Source organism: Ovis canadensis, chromosome 11, assembly GCF_042477335.2.
Source record: "Ovis canadensis isolate MfBH-ARS-UI-01 breed Bighorn chromosome 11, ARS-UI_OviCan_v2, whole genome shotgun sequence".
In the NCBI taxonomy this organism is placed as follows: domain Eukaryota; kingdom Metazoa; phylum Chordata; class Mammalia; order Artiodactyla; family Bovidae; genus Ovis; species Ovis canadensis.
This window is the reverse complement of record NC_091255.1, coordinates 33,661,249-33,672,915: the sequence shown is the minus strand read 5'-3', so window position 1 is coordinate 33,672,915 and position 11,667 is coordinate 33,661,249.

Here is an 11,667-nt window from a genome sequence, read left to right as displayed (position 1 = left end):
TCATCAAGAGGCTCTTCTTCTTTGCTTTCTGCCATAAAGGTGGTGTCACTGCGTATCTGAGGTTACTGACATTTCTCCTGGCAATCTTGATTCCAGCTTGTGCTTCATCTAGCCCATCGTTTCTCATGATGTACTCTGCAAATAAGTTAAATAAGCAGGGGGCTTGAGGGCCCCTCTAGGAAGTGGGAAATAATGGGAAATAAATAAAGATGCACCTAGCCCCACACAAGGAACTAGACAATGAGTCTCCAACCAGACTGGACCAAAGCAGGAGACCCAGAGGGACTCGGGAAATGGGAGGAAGTTGGTGGGGCTCTGGGCCCGGGCTAAAACAACTGAGAGTCTGGGAGGTGAGGCAGGGACTAGGCGAGCTATGAAGCAGAACTGGGGATGGTTTGGGGATTTGAGTTGCCAGAGAGAGACAGGAAGTGGAAGAAACCAGGGGGATGGGAGGGGCTGAGATTCCAAACGGGGGTGGGGGAATGTAGGAGGAAAGAGGTGAATCAGGAGGGCCCTGGAGAGGCCAGGAAAGCTGGAGGGGGGCGGGAGTCATTGGATGGATGTTAGGACCTGAGAGAACCAGCAAGGACATTCGGGGACACAGAGGGGCTGGAGGATTGGCAAGAAAAGGGAGGCGACATGAAAACGTGGCGTAAGGCGTGTGAGGGATGGCCGCGGAGGGCTGGGGAGAAAGTGGGAGCCATGGAGCAACAAGGGCAGGGCTGAGAGAAGCTCCCTCACTCCGAGTTTAAAACCGCCGGCCGTGATTAATAGATTTCTTAACTTCTCCTTGTAGTTCTTCCAGTTTTGGCGTTCCCCGCTTCAGGGTTGAATTAGGTACACACCTAACTGCAATCCCCACCTCCACGCTGGCCCTGTTAAAATCCACCTTCCACGTGGCAGTAAAGTAAACCCGGTCCTCCCCCTGCTTGAAACCTCCCAGAGCTCTCACACCTGCACCTCTGCACCCGGAGCCACGCTTCACCTGGCCCCGCCCCCTCACCGCCCACTTGGTCTGACTGCTCAAGCCTGCGCCCATCTCTGCGCTGTTCTCCAGCCTCACTGGCCTCTCAGCTCTTCAACACTCCAGATTGGATCCAGGCTCACACTGTTTTGCTCGTGCTGCTCCTGCCTGGAATGTTCTTTCCCACACAGCTCTTAGCTACTGTCTTACTTTATAGGTCTCAACACGAATTTCACCTTTGGACAGGCCTTCTGGACCTTGCTGCATAAAGTAACCCCACCACACCACAGTCACTGTGAACCGGAAGGCCTGAGTGTATCTCCTGACGCCACCACTGCCCCACCAGCTTTCCTGTTTCTTTTGTTCTTGCTTGGGAAGGATGTTTTTTTCCCCCATCCTTCCTATGTCAGCAATTCCATGCCGTAGTTGCTTCTTCAGGCTCATGCTCAGTCACTCAGTCGTGTCTGTCCCCTTTGCAACCCTTTGGACTGTAGCCTGCCAGGCTCTTCTGTCCATAGGATTTTTCATGCAAGCATCTTAGAGTGGGTTGCCATATCCTCCTCCAGGGGATCTTCCTGACCCAGGGATTGAACCCACCTCCTGTACTTCCTACATTGTAGGTGGATTCTTTACTCTCAGCGACTTTGGGGAAGCCCCAGTTGTTTCTTAGGTGTGTTCATGGAAGACGATTGGATTTTGTTAATAGAAGATTGGATTTTATCCATTCTGAAAGGCTTGGTTTTCTTAACAGGTAATTTAAAGCCATTTAAGTGTACTGTGATGGATATATATGGACTTATTTTTATATCTTATTTTGTATTTTCTACTTATCATGCTTTTTTCCTTATTTTAGTTTTTATTTCCATTTGCTATACATGCACGTAAAGAATGAGATAGTTCCCTTCGAGTCTTGTTTAGAAAAAGATCTGTATGTTGTTCCTTTTTCTGTCTCCTCTTCTCCGTGGACACTTTCTTACTTACTCCGAAGCTGATTTTTAAAATATTTACTCCCATGTTTCTAACTGACATGTTCTTGTTACTACTGATTATCAAACTATCTTGCAGCTCAGCCCTGCTCTTCTTATTTTGCTCTGCCATATGACGGAATATCATTCAGCCATAAAAAGGAGTGAAGGGCCACAATGCATGTTGCGTGGAGGAACCTTGGAAACATGCCAATGGAAGAAACCAGTCACATAAGAGCACGTGTTGTATCATTCTATGTACGGGACAGAAAAACGTAAATGAACTTTTTGGCCAACCGAATATATTAATGGTGAAGGACAGGGAAGCCTGGCATGCTTCAGTCCATGGGGTCACAAAGAGTTGGACATGACTGAGCAATTGAAAAACAACAAATATATTAAATGTACAGAATGGAAAAATTCATACAGACAGAAAGTAGATTAGTGAGAAAATTGGGGAATGGCTGCTAATGGGTATAGGATTTCTGCTTGAAGTGATGAAAATGTTCTGGAATTAGATAGTGGTGGTGGTTGCACACCATTGTGTTGTATTAAAACCACTGATTTTACATCTGCAGAATGTATTTAATGAATATAAACTTTTTCTCAATAAAAAAAAAAAAACCGTCTACATCTCTATGATCCTTCTGAAGAAGACAAGAAACTTAGTGTCGTAGCTGCTGCTGCTGCTGCTGCTGCTGCTGCTGCTAAGTCGCTTCAGTCATGTCCGACTCTGTGCGACCCCATAGACATAGAATCCTCTTAAAAGCAAAGCTTGATATAAGGACTCTTGTTTTAGAAGGTCAGTCTGGGAAATCCTGGCAGGAAGCTGGAGAGAGACACCAGGGAGAGTGAGGGATGAAGACCAAACCACGATGGGTGTGATGCTGAGGTCTCTGCTGTGGGCAGTTCGGGCTCAGTTCCAGGGGAACCTTCTGAGGTTATCTGGAGATTCTCAAAAACCCAAGGCCATATGCTAGTGGCCTCAGCTTGGTCTGGGTCTGGCTGGGCTCCACACCAGGGTTTTCTCAGAAGTGTCCACTTGTGGGCCCTCAACCTCATGAGGATGACACATTTCTAGGACAATCCCTTTGAGCCTAGTGGCTCTGCTGCAGGCCGAACCATAGGCATGCCACTTCAGTTTTTGCCGCCACCTTGAAGGATGGACAGAGCTGCTCTGCTTTACCATCACAACTGGCAACCCAGTTCCTGACACCAGCCAGGCTGAGATCCCAGCCTGGCTTAGCATTTACACTATGGCCCACACTGTCCACCTTCAGCCCTGTTCTCTTCCCAGCCCCTGGGAACAGCCTCGACCCCTTCTTTCCCTGCAGGCCCCTGTCTTCTTTCTTTTATGGAGTAGTCTCCCTTTCTTGTCTACAAACACGTCCTCATGTCTACGTGTGTGGAGCAGAGGGAGATGGTTTTAACTGTCTTTAACCAGAAGTGAAGTGACTTCTCCACGTGTGATCCTGTTAATGACATGTGGTTCCACAAGCAGATCTGGAGAAATGCACATGCCCAGAGCTGTATGTTCTTCCTAGACTTGAATTACAACTACTCACATCAGGCTTGTTTGGACCTGCTGGTGACCAGGGTCTGGCTCAACCCAGGGCAACAGGATAAAGGTGAAAGCAACTTGTAATTTTTATTGAGAGTCAAGTGTGAAGCATGCAATCATGCATATTTGTTAATTTTATTTAACTAATAAATAGATAAATAGAGTGCTTACTATGAGCCAGACATAAGGTCTTTGTTTTTAAGGACCTTGCAAACATGAATAAATTTAATGTGTATTAACAATTCCGCCTGGAGTAGGAAATGGCAACCCACTCCAGTATTCTTGCCTGGAAAAGCCCATAGACAGAGAAGCTTGACGGACTACAGTCCACGGGGGCACAAAGAGTTGGACAGGACTGAGTGACTGAACATAACAATTCTAGGGGGGCCGCCCTGGTGGCTTAGCGGTAACGGATCTGCCTGGGGTGCAGGAGATGCAAGTTTGACCCTGGGTCAGATTTTCCATGGGAAATCCTTTAGAGGAGCCTGGCGGGCTACAGTCCACAGGGTCACAATGAGCCGGACATGACCCAGGCAAATTCGCACACATGCACAACAATTCTAGGACACAGATACCATAATATTATTATTAAAATCCTCATTTACAGATAAGGAAACTGAGGTCCAAAGATGAGTGAGCCATGACATTACTGAGACACAGAGTCCTAAGCTCTGAGCCACTCCCCTATGCTCTGTGTGTGTGTATGTGTGTGTGTGAGACCTGTGACTCCAGTTTGCACATGGGAGTGGGGGCCATGAAGTCAACCTCTGGCTGTGGTGTGACTTTCCACAGCTAGGAGTGGAATGAGGAAGAAGGCCAGAGGAGAGGCAGACTCAGGGATCTGGCCCACTGACATGGGCCTCCTGCCGCAGACCAGCTCTGCCCACTTCCTGTCTGTCTGCTCACGTGGTAGTGGGGCCGAGTTCGGTCTGGCTCAGACGCAGCAGCCGAGGGTACCAGTGAGGGCTGGCTGCAGCAGGGGCACTGGGTTCGGTCCTCTCTCATCCTCTCCCAGCCCAGACCCAGCGGCAGGAAAAACCTACTTACTGCAGACTGAAGGGCTCACACACCACTCCATAGTCATTCTTCATGTCCAGGGAGACAGAGGTGGAAAAAGAGACAGGAATTAGGACTGAAGGAAGAACAAAATATACAGAGAGGGACTTCCCTGGTGGTCCAGTGGCTAAGACTGTGCTCCCAATGCAGAGGGCCCGGGTTTGAACCCTGGTCAGGGAACTAGATCCCATATGCTACAACTGAGACCCAGCACAGCCAAATAAATAAATATTTTTTAAAAATACAGAGAATTATGATGAGTCTAGACAGAAAGGTACAGAAACAGACACAGATGCTGGGACACAGACCATACACCTGGAGCACGTCTGAGATGGAAGTTGCTGGAGGATGGGATGGGGGTGAGACAGAACTGATAGGAGGACAGTGCAGGGAGCCACTAAGGCCCTGAGGGGCTTGGTGTCCTTGGAGAGTGGACAAGGGCCTAAGCCAGGGGTTCCCATCCTACTGATGTGGCCCTTCTTCTGAGGGCGGGGCTGTAGCTGGAGTCGGTGTGTGAAAGTGTGTCCAGCCCCCTTCCTGGGCTGTTGGCCTGGTGACCCCGGAGCTGGGGACAGGTGCCCTACCTCCCTGTGCCCTCCTCCTGAATAGCACCAGCCAGTCCCCTCCACGCTGGGCCAGCGTCAGGTTCCAGGCTGTTCCCTGGGGGAACTTTGATCTGGAAAGAATGAGAGTGACCGAGCTGACTGCGGCCCAGGGCAGCACAGCATCCCTAAAACCTGGCCTGGGCTGCCCCTGCCACCTTCCTGCCCACTGGCACACCGGGCAGTCCCTCCAGGGCTCAGGAGACACAGACGGGGTCTTTCCTGCTTTCCTTCCCCGCTGGTTCTCTCCATCTCCATTTGCTGTTCAATCACCAGTTCTGCCCTCATTCATCAGGGCCTGGGGCTGGGCGATGGATGAAGTTGAGGTCTGCGCGGCTCTGGACTCTGCCCTCTCGGGAGCTCCAAACTGAGATCACTGAGATCACTGCTCCAGAGAAGCACAAATCCCGCACTGGAGCAGGGAACCAGGACAGGAGCGGACCTCGCAGTGGACACAGTGGGGCAGAGAGTGGAAGCCAGGCGGGCTGACAGGCTTCACTAAGGATGACTTCTCAGAGAAGGTGGCATTTAAACCGGGCTCTGGACTTCCTTGGTGAGCCAGTGGTTAAGACTTCACACTTCCCATGTAGGGGGCATGGGTTTGATCCCTGGTCAGGGAACTAAGATTCCACATGCCAGGCTGCATGGCGAAAAAAAAAAAACAACTTCCTCAAAAAACTGGGCTCTGAAGATCTGAAAAAGGAGCAGGAGTTTGTCAGACAGGATGGCAAGTGGAAAGGATGCTTTGGGCAGGGCGACCAGAGCAGCCACAATGGCAGAAATGTGAGAGTTTGTGCCTTGTGCTGGACGGGCCTTGAATGGCAGCCTCAGCTATTCGCCTGCTGCTGGAGCAGAAAGGAGACTCTGGGGGCTTGCAAGGGAGGTGGCCGCCTGGTGGGTCCGGATGCTGGCCTCGGCTCTTCAGGCCTTCCCAAGGATGGTCTCATGCCCTCGGAGACTTCCCATGCCTACCCCAGCCCCAAGGAGCCTCAGGAATGCTTCTGGGGGAGCCTGGCTTGTCTACAGACTGCAAGAGGCTCCAGAGAGCCCCTTGCCCAGACCCTAGCCCAGGCCCTTGCCTCAACCTGGCCTCCCCACCCCCACTGCTCGCTCTGAGTGACACGGCCTTTTGCTGGGCTGAAAGCGGACACTGCCCAGCCTCTGGGGCCCCTGGGGAAGGCCCGTGAGCTCTCCAGCCCTGCAGCTCTGGCTCCTCAAGTCCTGGAGGCCATTGAGCCAGGCCCTATAAATAGCCCGGGAAGGGGGAGGAGAGGCCGGCCAGGCAGGGTTAGAGGGGACAGGCTCTGGGTAGGATGTTGTGGAGAGGTGGGGAGAAGGAGAAGAAGTCCAGAGTTCGAGGCCAGTTCTGTCCCTGACCAGGACTGCTCACTCCTCCAGATCTCGGGGTTTCCCTGGGCAGCGGGTGGCCAGGCTGATGGAGCAGACAGACAGGAACTGCTGTTCTAAAGGGAGAGGAGACCCCTCCTCCTTACTGGGTGGTTTTCAGAGGCAAAAATGTCAGGATATTAACTGTGAGGGTCGCAGGCTGGGCCAGTCCTGCCACAGACACCACCTCCCCAGTCCCCAGGGGCCCGGGACAAGCTCTGGTGGGGTGCTGACTCTTCCAGCACCTCAGTTTCACCTCTTGGCAAGGCAGCTCCCAGAGTGGTGGGGGTGGGGAAGGCACTGGGTCAGCCGGAGACCTCTCCAGGCCATGGAGCCAGAGCTTAGGGGATGGGACCTGCCGGGGAGGCTCCTGGAAATGGAAAATGTGAGCCCCACGGCCTTATCTGGGCTGGAAGCAGCTGTCTCCATTCCACACCCTCCACAGCCCCTGCCTTGGCTGGGAGGAGTAGGCAGCCCCTCCACACGGGGATGATTGCTGTTTGTTCTCTGGGCAGCCAGTCTTGCAGCAGAGGCTCGTGGGAAATTCCTCCTCCGCTGGGACCAAAAGGGCCCGGTGCTGGTCCAGGTGGACAGCAAGCTCCACTCTCTTACCCCCTCCCCAGGTCAGGGCCACCCTTAGAATTGTATATGCGAGTCTCTGCAGAGCACTCAGGATCTGTACCTTCTAGAGACACACTTTCAGGTCTGGTGAAAGAGACAACGGAAAATGTGGCACGTGATGTGTGATCAAACTCACACAACGAGACACACACAAATATCTGATATACGTGAGCATGTGTAGGCAACGCACATACACACACAGGCATGCGCACGTCCTCTGTTGACACACGTACTACAGGCATGCACCCTTGTGTGTCTAGAAACACATTCACCATTTATGAGCGAAGGCATAAAAATCCCCCTTCCAACCACAAGGGCTTGAACATGTGCCCATATACGTGCATATGTGTACAGCTGTGTGTGCAAGTACTATAGACTCTGCACCTCCACATCTTCCCTCTATACCAACACACATACACAGGTATATGCAAGCATGATACATGCACAGACATGTCCCCAGATACACCGGAGAAAGAGGAACATCCCAAATACACACATGTGTCCCTGGGATGGAGTTTAAAGGAGGGTTTGGTAGAGGGAGCTGGAGTGACCGAGGGGGCAGGAGTCTCTTCTGTCCTCCCTCCCGGGGGCCTCAGGATTCCAGGTTCCGCCCCGGTGGCTCCGCTTCAGGCAGGCAGAGCCGTGGGGCAGAGCCCAGAGCTCCTGGTGCCCTTCTCTGGGGTCCTAGTTAGAGATGAGGCCTAGGAGCTCCGAGACTGGCCCACTCCAGGCTCCTGTGCAGCTTCCACACGCCCCTGCCTCCCCGCTCGGCACCCCTTTTGGCTCCTAAACCCAGCAACCTGGCAGGAAAAGATAAACGCAAGTTCTGCGTTCACGCCCCTGTGGATCTCATAACAAGGCAATGGTTTCCAGGGCAGAGGCTGGATTTCAAGATTCAAGGGGGAGGAGCCGGGGATGGTATGTTTGCCAGGACGGTCCAGTCCTAGAGTGTATTTCTCCATCAAGTCCTTATTAGCCTGCTCCCTGTTGGTGTCTGCATCTGGGGACCCTGAGGCGTAGGGTGTGGCTCCCTTTCCACACCTTCCCCAGTTACAAAGCTGGACTGCCGGGCCTGTTAGCCATCCCAGCGACCTGAAGGCTTCATAGAGGGCTTGGCAGGGCCAACTGGGGCCTGCCTGGCAGATAACAGGTCTGGCCTGACCCATGATCTTCTGACCTGAGCATTCCTGGCAGAGGGGCTTGAAGGGCTGAGGTGACCAGTGAGGCCGGCAGCTATCTTTGCCTCAGTGCAAAGGCTGATGTGACCTTGGAGTCAGCCCCCGTGTGGCACCTATGAGCCTCATGGTTCACCACGCCTTCTAACGTATCCTCTCTGACCCCGCTCATGGGGTCCATCCATCCACTCATTCTATTGGTTCCACTCCCTCCCAATGAGCCCCCTTTCCCTGGCATTCACTCCCACATTTTCACGGAGCACTTTCTAAAGCCAGCTGCCTCTTCAGCTGTAGGGATAGATGAACAGCTGAGACAGCTCTCTGCTCTCCAAGGATGGGCTCCAACACATGTACGCAAGTGCGTGAGGGCCCCACGCCCATGCGCGGGGACCCAGGTGCAGAGGGTAAGGGCCAGTCCCAGGCAGGTGGGCCCAGGACTGCAGAGGACTGACCCACCCCTTAAGCGCTGAACCTCAGGAGTCTGGGGACTGGGTGGGAGCTTCAGGACAGGAGCTGGAGGCAGGTGGGTACAAGGAGAGGGACTGGGCTGGAGGTGGAGGAGTGGGAGTCACCAGTGCGGGGGTGGGGGTGGATGACACCATGCAGAAAGGGTCTGTTAATAAAAGGGGGACCTTCCCAGCTCAGAGCCCTGGGGACCACGGTCAAGGGATGAGTGAAAACAGAGCCACTCAGGAAGGTCACTGGGGAGAAGAAGGGGAGTCAAGAGGGCTGGGAGGAGGGATGGTCATCAGGGGCTCCTGCTGGAGGGCCACAGGGATGGTCTGGAGAGCTCAAAGCACAATTCCGGGGGATTGGAGCCTCTGGGTAATCTGGAAGCAGGGGGACCTGCCCAGATTTGGCTGGATTTGACTGTTGCCCCCAAGGGGCCCTGGGACCACAGCCAAGACCCTGGGTTCCAGCCCTGTCTCTGCATATCTTGCTCTGTGACCTGGAGCCTGTCCCTGTCCCTCCCCAGACCTCATTTCCCCCACCTCAGTTGCCTGACTTTGGGGTTTGGGCTTGGCCAGGATTTGATTTCATGAGGTGATTGGCAGGGGTACAGGAAGGCTTGTCCCACATCCTGCCCCCAGCCCAGCACCAGAACAAACCAAGGGGCCAGGAAGCAGGGTCGGAGCCAGGGGAGGGAGAGCTGGGAGGGCAAGTGCCAGAGCCCCTGGGACTCAGTGGGAGGTCGGCCTCGCTAGCCCGCTGACATCAGGGCTGGTGAATGTGCAGGGAGTTCAGCAGGGTCCATCACCCTCACCTCCCCCACAGTCTGGTACTGGGCAGGAGCTGAGCCCCGGGAGGGTGGGAGGAGGGGCCTTGAGGGGGGGTCAGGAGGAGCCGGTGGGGCCTGGGGTGAGCAGCAGCCTCCCCCAAACTGGCAAGGAGCCAGCTGTTGGATGGCATTGGTCTTCAGTGCCTCCCTCCCCACTCCAGAATCACCCCCTCCCCCCTCCCCCCCCCCCCCACGCTCTGCCCCTCTTCCTCCCCTCCTGGTTCATCTCTCCTCTCCTTGGCTCATCTCCAGCTATTGACTCAGTGGTCTGACTGCCGAGGGAGAGGAACCAAGGGGGATGGTCTGATTCTTGTACTGTCTGCCCAGAACCTACCGTGAGCCCCATCTCTGCCCTTGGCAGATAGAGCCCTCCCCAGGCCCCAAGCAGCCCCTCCCAGATGTTGTCATGGTGGATCGGGACAGACCGTATAACCCACCTAAGGTGAGAGAGCGAGGCTGGATCCTGGGCAGCGAGTCTCTAGAATCTTATCTATCTCCCATTGGGGTCCCACCCTAGAGACCTGGCCAGCCTTCCTTCTCCTGGATGCTGCGAGAGAAGGCTGGACCCCCACCCACCCCCACCCTCATTTATGTTGTCCATCCAGGCACAGACTCTGCTGTACATCAGCTATAGGACCAGGGACCCAGCTGTCCAGCCCCTCCCAGACTTTCCTGCCTGGTCCTTCCTTGGGTCCTGCAAAGGAAGAGGCTGGGCTTTTCTGGCTGAGACTGGGGTCCCTGCACTCCAGGCTTTGTGCTCAGATCCAGAGGGGCTCCGAGTGCTACTAGAGACAAGCTGTAGCAGTTGCCTCTCTCCTAGTGTCTATCAAAGATTCTACCCGGAGAAGAATGCAGGGAGCAATTTGGCTCACCCTGTCCCACACAGCTACTTGGAACACACACATATACACACCATGCATGCCTTTTGGCACTTGACTTTCTCATGAAATAATTGCTGGAAGGCTCCTTGGATTAGGTAACCCAGTGTTTCTTCCTGTCCCCATGGTGGGGGTTGGGGGGAGTCAGCATTTAGTATCTGTTGGGCTGATCCAGCTCCTTTGGGGCAGAGCAGGCCAATTCAGGAGGTCTGTGGCCGCAAACAACTTTGGAAGTGTGATGGGAACAAGCCTTACAGACCTCTCATTCTTAGGCACCGGGGTTAGGCCGAGGAAGGAGAAGGCTAGTCAGGAAAGATCTTTTTTTTGCACAAAGAAGGATGGGATGTTCCCATTTTTATTTTAACCTAATTTTGCCATATACTTGAGAACATACAGCATCTTTCAGCATCATTCTGAAGCAACAGCTGTTTTTACTCCTTGCTTTCTTGGGATGGTTGGGGGGGTGGGGAATGGAAGGAAGGAATATCTGAGTTCAGGCACGAAAGGAGTGTTGAGAGGATGTCGAGGTGGGAGCCCTGGGCTGTGGCTAGAAGCCAGGGACTGAGGCTCTGATGGAGGGAGGGGGGTTCCTAGTCCTAGGGTCGCTGATCCTAGGATTTGGAGACTCAGCCCTAAGCACACCCTCTTCTCTCTGTCTGACCTCAGCCACTCATGGATCCCCTAGCAGGGGCCTCTCTGTGAACCCCCAGGCCCTGTGACCGTTGGCAGCAGGATGAAAAGACCTTACTATCCAGAGTGGGTTGGGAGGGGAGAAGGCACAATGGTAGAGGCAGGGAGGGACCTCACCACCTGTCTCCTTCTCCCCTAGGTCTTATAACAGGTGCAAGAAATTCCAGACAAAGCCTCCATAGGTGAGTATGTGCTTGTGAGGGCCGTGTGCATGGCATGGAGGGGACAGTGATAGGCCCAGGGTGAGGGTTGGGGGTCTGGAAATTATTGCTGAGGTTTTCAGGTCTCTTTGAGCAGAGCGTGGGCGTGTGTGTGTGTGTGTGTGTGTGTGTGTGTGGCTTGGGGAGTGGGGTCGGGTGGGGATGTCTCCACTCCCAGTAGGACTTGCCCCCAGGACCTCCCTCACCTCGAGGCATCCCGCGGGACACCGGGGCGGGGGCGGTCTCCGGAGCCGCTGACCACGCCCCTGAGGGCCCGCCCTCGCGTGGCG